Raw genomic sequence first — 10,857 nt, 5'->3', positions numbered from 1 at the left:
TGTATGTTGTTGAGTTTGTACAGCTGTAGGCAAGTTTACGGATTTTAACACACTAGTTAGGGATGACACTTGTGAAGTTAAAGCTGTCACTGTATCTAACTCATAAATCCCTGCCACTCTCTTATTTGTAGCACCTCTCTTAGCTGGCCATTGGTAGTTGTTGTTGGCCATTCTCTCCAAGATCTCATAAGCTTCATTGTAAGACTTTGCCAATATAGCCCCATTTGCTGATGCATCCACTATGGATCGAGTTTGTCCACTTAAACCATAGTAGAAAGTCTCCATTTGAATCCAATGAGGAATACCATGGTGAGGACATTTACGCAAGAGCTCCTTAAATATTTCCCATGCCTCATACAAAGATTCATCATCCAACTCGTTGAAAACCAAGTGATATCATTTCGGAACTTGGCATTCTTTGATGCAGGGGAAGTATTTCATCAAGAACTTCTCTACTAAATCATTCCATGTGGCTACCGATTGTGGAGGTAAGGAGTTCAACCATGCTCTTGCTCTATCCCGCAATGAGTAAGGGAATAGCTTCAATCTCAAGGCTTCTTCATTGCTCCCAGGTATCTTGAAAGAATCACTTACTTCCATGAAGAGTCTAAGATGGAGATGAGGATCTTCCGTTGGCATCCCGCCCTATAGTCTCGAAGCATTTGGAACATCACAAAGCTTAAGTTCAAAATGTAATGCATGAATTTCTAGCCTTACTATACTTGGATTCAGCTCATGCAACCTTGGGACAACATATCCTCTAATGGCTTTATCTCTATCATCACCCTCACCTGCCATATTTTTTTTTTTTTTTTTTTTTTTTTTTTTTTTTTTTTTTTTTTTTTTTTTTTTGTGGGTTGTGGGGGGTATAAGGAGAAGGGGGAAAAAAGAATAAATAAAAAAAAAGATTTTGTAGAAAAAAAAAAATTATTTATTTACAAAAAAAAAATCCCCGCCCCCCCCCCCAAACTTGTTGCTTGTATCTCAAGATACCACGCAAGTATACGTATCGCAATCAAGTAATAAATGATAAGTAAAGTATCGATCCCACGGAGAATTATATCCTTAACTTTCAATGTAAAAATAAAATTGATTTAAATGAAATTAACAAGGTTGATTGGTGTTTGTCTAACTAATTAACCAAATGACAGTAAAAGAAAACTAAGGAACTAAAATGTAGATTTGAGCAATGGAGAACTTAATGAGTGACAAGTGTGTTAGGAATCAAGTTTCCTTCCCCCTAATTTTAAAACACAAATACTAAAGCAATACTACAACCCCAAGATAAATCAAGAACTTGGAATGAATGGCAATATGGTATTTTCCAATACACATAAGCTAGCATCCTAAATCAACATCAGCATATTCCTATAAAGAATTGAATTAAGAATGCAATTTAAACCCAATCCAATCAATGGTAATGTGAGGTAATTGGGTATTCCTACCCAACCTACTAATTAACACAACCTAATTAAAGATGATGCTAACTCACACAATTCAACAAACACCTAGACTTCATTAATTTTCCAATTAATGAAATCATAACATTCATTCAAGAAAGATCATTCAAGAACTGAAATTAGTCAATATAATATGCTGAATTCATTAACAATAAAGTGGATTGCAATAAAACTAAAGAACACATGATTAGTTACATATCAAAATTCAGGTTTAGGTACTACTATCATCCCAACACAACTAAGATTTAGCCCATAACAGAATTCAAATGCATAAAACCAAGTATAGTTGACATGAGACTAGAAAATAAGAAGATAGAGTTATAAAAACAAGAATAAACTAAGGCTTCAATGCTTCCACATGAGCTCCAACTTTCTTCTTCAAAGAAATCAAGCAACTCCAGCAGCTCCTTGCTTCCACAAGAGCTCCAAAGATTCGTTCTCTACCTCCTTCCTCTCAGCCAAGTCTCTCTTCCCCACCTTGGTCGAATCTCTCCTCTTTCCTCCTTGCCTCTCTTCTCTTTCTTCCATAAATGTCTTCAATCATTAGGTTAGATTCTGGCCATAGGATTAGAACCTTCCTCCTGAGATCAAGGGCTGAAAACCATCATGTATTTACAAGAATTTAGTCCACTTAAGTTAGCCCTTTTTGGTCAATTCCATTTGAATTGGATCTCGAGAATATTCTGCTCCGTTGTTGTAGCAATGCAAGCAACAACTCTACAACAAAGTTAGAGGACATGTTCTTCTATTATGAATCTTCACCTACATGTTCAAGAGAAAGAGAAACAATCAAATTCATCCATAAAAAGAAGGGAAATTCATGCAATGTGACAAAAATGAACTAAACAAAATGCAACATGTTGAGACTAAATAAGACAACACCTAATGAATACTATCACTAAAACAAAGACAAAATACTCCTAAATCAAGCCATCTCAAGTATAAAAGTTATAAATCTTAACTCTATTTCATAGAGTTATCACACCCCCAAACTTAAGACATTGCTTGACCTCGAGCAATAAAGACAAATGAAAACAACAACTAACTACTAATGAAAGCATGAGGAAATCAAAAGAAAAGAAAAGCAAATAACCCGGCTTAAGCATGCAATAGGATGAGTGTTAGACAGAAGTTGCCTCTCAATCTTTTTCTAAATTTTCAGATCCAACACATCCGGCCAATAACACTTAGATGTCATACTTTACTCATCAAGATGCTCTCAAGTGTGTGTGTGAAAGTTAAGGATCTTGCCCCGGATCACCCTAGTATAGCTGAATCATGGTCATCAAGTTTAGTTCATTGATCTAATATGTTGACCAAATGATTACCTCTCCACTAATTAGGAATCCATATCTTTTTACAACCCCAAGAACTTGTTTCATACTCTTTTGAGCATTTGACCCCCAAACTTATTATTTATGAACTTTTTTTTTTTTTTTTTTTTTTTTATGTTGTCATCTTGCCTTTTTACGCGAATATCGCTCATTTGTGATGAAGATACCCGGTTACTCAACAAGATCACAAACAAGAGTGCCTTGCATGCTCATATTTCGGGCCACTGTTGACGTAAAAAATACACATGGGTTACATGCATATTCCCCGGTTACTAGGTTGCCCAAAACAAATGGAACATTATTCTTTTTTTTTTTTTTTTTTTTTTTTTTTTTTTTTTTGCTCATATTTCGGGCCACTCGTTGACGTCAAAAATACACATGGGTTACATGCATATTCCCGGTTACTAGGCAACCCAAATCAGCGGAGCATTATTCTTTTAGGGAAGGGAAGGGGTCAAACCTCAATCAATATTCACAATGCACAAAGTTCTTGGAAACAACCAAATGGGGATCCCTAATGTGTAAGTCTTGAGGTTCTCATTTAACCAATTCTAAAATCCTAAAAACTCTCACATTGATCCAGCTTTCCCCCAGGTTCTCTAGAGCTTGAAACATCACTTGGTGCATCAATAATATGGCATCACAAACATGAGTAAATGCAGACATCAGATCATTATAGCAAAATTGTGCTAAGATTTCCAACAAAACCAGAGTAAGAGGCACTGACATTCACATTACTTAACAATCATCCAAATTTCATGAAAAGCCAGATTAACTACACAAAACATCTACCCAAAACAACTACTCTAAAACTGGACAGCAACTTTAAACTATACAAAAACAAAAAAAACAAAAAAGAAAGAAAATTAAGTAACCGTTAACTGGGGACATCCATATCATGAAGATAACATATGCAATTATTGGAACATTGCAAAACTTACCCCCAAACTAAAGATGAGCAAAGTGTCCTCACAAATAAAGAAAGGAAAAAAAGGAAGGGTAATAAAAGGAAAACACAAGAAAAGAAGAGAGAGAACAGAACTTCCCTGAACAAGCTAGGCCTCATCATCATCATCGAATGAATGGAACTCATCATCAGCAGCAGCAGCAGCTTCAGCTTCATCCTCCTCATCTATATTAGGAATGTAGTTCCCATCTTGGCCCCAAGGATTAGCGAAGAGGTAGTTGGGAAAAGCTGGAAAAGATTGGAACCGGTTGCTATTCATCCTTAAGTTAGACTCAAGGGCGCGATCACGGGCAGCCACATAACGCATATAACCAAGGAAGAGGTCACGAGAGATTTGATGTTCCAACATCATTTGAAATTGGGTGGCTTCTACTTGACTGAGGCGCTGTTCCAATTGAGTGTAACTAGAGGATGGAGCACCAGAGGTAGAAGAAGTGGGAGGAATGGCTGATGCTGCAGCAGGAGGTGGTGCACTGGAAGGGGGAGCTGAACTAGGTGTAAGCATGCGAGTGATACTGAAGTGTGTAATGGCACCTTTGTTGAGTGTATGGACATCAGAAGCCTGCACATCAACATGGTTAGCCAAACATAAAGCAGGAATTAAACAGGGAAAAAGCTAAACTACCACCCCGCCTAGCAAAGACAAGCACAAATGGCCTCATGAATGCGATGACCCACATTAACCCGACGCCCTTCCAAAATAGAGTGGAGGAGCAAAGCTCTATCCACTGAAACAGTCTGACTATGCGTGGAGGGCATCAAGTGGGTCTGTAAAAAATGGTACCAAATTTTGGCTGCCGGTTGCAAGGTGTGGCGGGCAATAGTTAATGCACCTTGGGTGGATGAGGACCACTCCGTGCCATGAGAACATAAAGTCTGGATAATGTTATGCATGGCAGTTGGATCTGCTGAAGCAAGATAGGCATTGTGCTCATCCTCCACATTGTCCAATGCATAATAGGCATTAATGGATGGTCCATCTATAGGTATGTGCATCCCCCTAACATAGACTTGATCCCGAGATGGGGCAATGGAGATTGGCATAAAATTCGTGAGACTAGGGAAGGGATGTAGGCACCAGGATGGGTGCAAAATTGTTCCCAATGATGCCTAGCTATAATGGATGGGATGAATGGAAAGGCTTGTGCTTCATTGGGTTTTAATTTGAACCCCTTCTCCGGAAGAAAGTTCTTGGTGGAGATGGATGTGAAGCGGTTCTCAGCTATGGGAGAGGCAAAATAAGAGGGACTCATTGAAGCACTAGAACTAGGGTCTGTTCTGCTCTTCTTCTTAGGGGCCATTTCGAATGGAGTGCACAAGGTTGGCCCCTAACAACCAATATTGAAGTCAAACAAACACTAAAACAGACCTTAGCTAACAAAAACACTACAACAACTAATCAAACAAATTGTAGAAAATAAAAAAAAAAAATAACTAATCAAACAAACACTAAAACATACCTTATCTAACAAAAACAGAGACACCATAAAAGTAGAAAACAAGAACAAACAATTAACAAACAATGAACTATAACTAAGCAAACAAAAACAAACACTAACAAACAAATTCTATGTTGTTTTAGGTGCAAATGGCAAGCACAAAAACAGAGGATATGAGCATAGGGTAACGATGACCCAGAAATGCTGTATTGGTGTGTGCAAGTGATTGTAGCTCCAAAATAACACCTAAACAAATAAGAAAAGTTGTATATACCCTAACGAAAACATACACTAAGACAAAGATAAGAACAAACACATAACCCACAAACCACAAATTGAACATTCAACAAAAACACAAAGAAATCGAAAGTTCAAAAATATAGAATGAAAGAAAAGAAATGGGGAGAACACTTAGCTGATGTGGTGTAGGGAAGATGGAAGGTCGAAATACCACAAAAACATGCCCGAAACCCAGTACAGCACCGGTAGTCCTCTGAGAAGTGATTCGAGGATGGAATGGGGGAAAAAGTTAGGGTTTTTGTGAAAGATGGGCTATCGGTGAAGAAGAAGATTGCTTTGGTGGGTGAATGTAGGTAAATGGAGGTGTGAAAGTCTTTGAAAAACAGAAAATGGAAGAGAAGAGAAGGATGAGTTGCAGTGGAGGAGACGATGGAGCCGTGAGAGTCGACTAAGTGAGCCGAGTGTTTCGTTGGATTTCGGTTTGAAATGAGAGGTTTTATGGGTTTGGGTTGGTATTGGTTTAGAAGGGTTTTAAAAAATGAAATTGGTTCGAATCAAGATGGGTTCAAAGATGGTCTCGATAGAAGTTTGAAGTGTATTTTTGATGGGTTGGTTGGGTTTGAGATGAAACCGGGTCGGGTGAGTGGTTTAATCGTTGTTGTAGCTTTGCTGCAGCTTTGCTATAGCAACGAACACAGAATGTAAGTTTCAACAGAGAATGTAATGTGTTAACAGAACATGTAAGACCCGTAGCTGAGGATCAAAACTTTGTAGTAGCATTGTGGCCACATCGCTACAACAAAGATAGTGAAATTTGCTGGATATTGAAACATGCTCTGCTCCAGCAGCTTTGATTTAATGATAAGTTTGGCAAAACACCCAATCACTCTCTTTTTGTTCCCCACACTCCCTGCACATCAAAATATACATGTTAGCAAATTATCTATCATTCATTTTTTTTTTTTTTTTATTTTTTTTTTTTTATTCAACACCTAATGAACTAATAGCACACAATTAAACTAAAAATAATGAAATCTAAGTGACCTCCCTTCTTTTTAAGCCTCTTGAAGGTTGATTGAAGATTTGTCCCGCTCCAATGGTGCTCCCCAATAATGCTTGATTCTCTGCCCATTGACTAGAAATTTCCCGTTAGAGATGCCCTCTTGCAACTCCACCGCTCCATGTGGAAATACCGTCATTATTGTAAAAGGACCCGACCATCTTGATTTCAGCTTTCCCGGAAATAATTTGAGTCTCGGAGTTGAACAAAGCAGAACTTGCCGACCTGGTTCAAATACCCTCTCGCAAGATTTTCTTGTCATGCCATTTCTTCACTTTCTCCTTGTAGAGTTTGGCATTCTCATATGCTTGGAGCCTGAATTCATCAAGTTGATGGAGTTGTAGCATTCTCTTCTCACCATCCAAAGTAGAGTCAAAATTGAATTTCTTAATTGCCCAAGATGCCTTATGCTCTAGTTCCAATGGTAGATGGCAAGCCTTTCCAAACACAAGTTGATATGGTGACATTCCAAAAGGTGTTTTGTAGGCAGTCCGGTAGGCCCAAAGGGAGTCATCTAACCTTATGGACCAATCCTTCCTTGTTGGGCATACTGTTTTCTCCAAAATCAACTTGATTTGTCTATTAGAAACTTCAGCTTGTCCATTTGTTTGGGGGTGATAGCTTGAGGCAACTTTGTGACGAACTCCATATTTAGACAATAGAGCTCCAAGATATTTGTTGCAAAAATGTGAACCTTCATCACCGATTATGGCTCTTGGAGTACCAAATCTAGTGAAGATATTCTTTCTCATGAAGTCAATAACCACCTTTGCATCATTAGTTGAACAAGCAGCAGCCTCCACCCACTTGGATACATAGTCCACTGCTACTAAAATGTAAAGATTGCCATATGAAGGAATAAAAGGCCCCATGAAATCAATTCCCCAAACATCAAACAATTCTACTTCCAAGATATTGGTTAAGGGCATTTCATTCCTTTTTGAGATGTTTCCCACTCTTTGACATCTATCACATTTTTGAATGAATTGATAGGCATCCTTGAACATACTTGGCCAATAAAACCCCGATTGCAAGACCTTTGCTGCTGTCCTATCTCCTTGATAATGTCCACCATATGGGGAGTCATGGCATTGCCTCAACACATCCTCTACTTCTACCTCAGGGATACAACGCCTCAATATTTGATCTGCACATAGCTTGAATAAGAATGGTTCATCCCAGAAATACCTTTTAACCTCATGTAAAAATTTCTTCCTTTGTTGAGTGGGCATCATAGGGGGTAGAAGTCCGCTCGGCTAAATAATTAGCAAAATCAAGCATACCAAGGTGTTGAGAGGGAAACAAAGAAAGAGTTGTTCATCAGGGAAGACTTCTTTAATTTCAAATTCAGCTGCTTGGTTTGGATTTTCCAACCTAGACAGATGGTCAGCCACTTGATTCTCAGTCCCCTTCCTATCTTTTATCTCCAAATTGAACTCTTGAAGCAATAAGATCCATCTAATCAGCCTTGGTTTAGCATCCTTCTTGTGTATCAAATATTTGATGGCTGAATGATCTCAGGAACACAATGACCTTTGCCCCCACTAGATAAGCTCTAAATTTGTCAAATGCAAACACAACTCGCCAAGAGCTCTTTTTCGGTGACAAGTGTAATTCAGTTGTGCTCCTGATAGGGTCCGACTAGCATAATAGATTGAATGGAATACCTTATTCTTACGCTGTCCCAAAACTGCTCCTACAGCCCAATCACTAGCATCACACATGACCTCAAAGGGAATAGACCAATCCGGTGCCACAATGATGGGTGTAGAGATTAGCTTCTTCTTCAACTCTAAAAATGTCGTCATACATGCTTCACTAAAGCCGAACCGACTTTCTTTTTCAAGCAAAGCTACACAATGGTTTAGATATTTGTGAAAAATCTTTTATGAACCTTCTATAAAACCCAGCATGTCCAAGAAAGCTTCTAATCCCTTTCACACTTGATGGTGGTGGTAATTTTTCTATAATGGCAACCTTGGCTTTATCCACTTCTAGACCCTGTTTGGAAACCTTGTGTCCAAGAACAATCCCTTCTCTAACCATAAAATGGCATTTTTCCCAGTTGAGGACTAAATTGGTTTCTTCACATCTCTGTAGAACTTTTGCCAAGTGAGTGAGACATTCAACATAAGTTTCTCCAAAAACTGAAAAATCATCCATAAACACCTCTACAAATTGTTCCACCATATCGCTGAAAATGGCCATCATACATCTTTGGAAAGTGGCTGGGGCATTACAAAGACCAAAAGGCATTCTTCTAAAGGCAAAGGTACCATATGGGCAAGTGAAAGTGGTCTTATGTTGATCTTCAGGAGCAATGGCTATTTGATTGTACCCTGAGTATCCATCTAAGAAGCAATAATACTCTTTTCCAGCCAATCTATCAAGCATTTGATCAATGAAGGGTAGAGGGAAATGATCTTTCCTTGTAGCCTTGTTGAGCTTCCTATAGTCCATACATATTCTCCACCCACTCACTATCCTTGTAGGTATCAACTCCTTATTATCATTCTCCACAACCTGTCATTCCTCCTTTCTTGGGGACACATTGTACTGGACTCACCCACTTGCTGTCTGAAATTGGATACACCACCCCAGCATCTAACCATTTAATGATTTCCTTTTTGACCACTTCCTTCATAATTGGATTCAGCCTCCTTTGATGCTCCACAGAATTATTACAGCAGTCTTCCAAAGAGAATTTTGTGCATGCAAATTGATGGGCTAATTCCCTTGATGTCCGATATGGTCCATCCTAATGCTTTGCTGTATTTCTTCAAAGACTTTAATTAACATATCTTCTTGCTCTGCTGTTAGCACCGCTGAAATGATAACTGGAAGTGTCTTTCCTTCACCCAAATAGGCATACCTAAGGTGTCCAGAAGAGGCTTCAATTCTAACACAGAGGCTCTTCAATTGATGGCTTAGGAGATTGAGTTGCATGCTCAGATAATACAAGAGGATCAAATCCACTCTTCCTTAATGTCTCAGCTGGTCTTGCATCTAACCATTTAATGTAGCTACCTGCTTCATCACCCACTTGTGAAATTTCAGATGTTAATGAAAGCTCTAATCGATCTGTACTACCCTTTGTCTCAACTTCTTCTAAAACCAGCTCCTCAATGATATCTACCATTGAGCATTGCTCTATCTCATCTGGAGATTTCATTGCCTGGAGAACATTGAAAGTGACTTGCTCTCCATTTACCCTCATAGTTAATTCTCCTTTATGCACATCAATCAAAGTCTTTCCAGTGGCCAAGAAGGGTCTTCCAAGAATGATGGGCACATCTCTATCAGCTTCAAAATCAAGAACAATGAAATTTGCAGGGAAGATGAACTTATCAACTCTTACCAAGACATCTTCAATTTTTCCTTCAGGATGAGCTAAGGATCTATCAGCCAGCTGAAGTGTTACTATAGTTGGCCTTGCTTCTCCCACACCAAGCTTCTTGAAGATTGACATTGGCATAAGGTTAATGCTAGCTCCAAGGTCACAAAGGGCTCTCCCAATATAATTTTCTCCAATAGCACAAGGAATGGTGAAACTCCCAGGATCCTTTAATTTTTTAGGAAGCTTGTTCAGCAAGAAGGCACTACTCTCTTGTGTCATGGCTACTGTTTCAAACTCTCCAAATCTCTATTTTTTAGAAAGGATGTCTTTCATGAATTTCACATAATTTGGCATTTGTTCAAGTGCTTCTACCAATGGTATATTGATGTGGAGCTCCTTCAAAACATCCAAGAATTTCTTGAACTGATGGTTTTGTTGCTGCCTTTGAAATCTTTGAGGAAAGGGGGTGGTTTATAAGGCACTTTTTCTCGGAGAACCCTGTTGCAATGGAACTGTAGCTGGTGGTTCAACACTTTGGTTTTCAAAATCAGATTGGTCCTTTTGAACAGCCACTAGATCTTCCTTTTCCCTTTCTTCTTGGACAGGAATAGGCTCCTTTAGTTGACTGGACTTAACATGAGGTGGCTCTAGATGTTTCCCACTCCGTAATGAAATAACCTTGAAATAACCTTGCAATGCTCTTTGCCTTCACGCCTAGGATTTTCAGTATCACTTGGCAGTGATCCTTGAGGTCTGTTGCTTAAAGCATTAGCTAGCTGCCCAACTTGATTTTCCAAATTTCTCAATGAAGCTGCTTGGCTCTGAATAATTGCATCATTCTTTGCCATGTATTCTTTCAATAGGAGCTCAATTGATGAAGAAGGTTCTATACTTCTTTCTTTTTGGCCCCTTGGAGGCCGACTTTAAGGTCTAGTTGGGATAGATGATGGGCCTACACTTGTATGGTGAGAAGATTGCGATTTTCACAGATCATAAGAGCTTAAAGCATTTCTTTACCCA

The 10,857-nt window shown here is 38.8% G+C and overlaps 1 non-coding gene across 1 annotated transcript; it reads left to right on the top strand.

Moving 5' to 3' along the window:
* The first annotated feature begins 301 nt into the window (after positions 1-301).
* Positions 302-410, top strand: LOC149005037 (small nucleolar RNA R71). Its single transcript, XR_016170083.1, has one exon. It is a non-coding gene; the product is annotated as a small nucleolar RNA R71 (small nucleolar RNA).
* Positions 411-10,857: the final 10,447 nt, after the last annotated feature.

Source organism: Hakea prostrata, chromosome 9 (genome assembly GCF_041222555.1).
Source record: "Hakea prostrata isolate BN-2017 chromosome 9, UWA_Hpros_2, whole genome shotgun sequence".
Taxonomy (NCBI): Eukaryota; Viridiplantae; Streptophyta; class Magnoliopsida; order Proteales; family Proteaceae; genus Hakea; species Hakea prostrata.
Note: the sequence above shows the minus strand (reverse complement) of the source record. Positions and strands in the feature narration are given on the sequence as shown.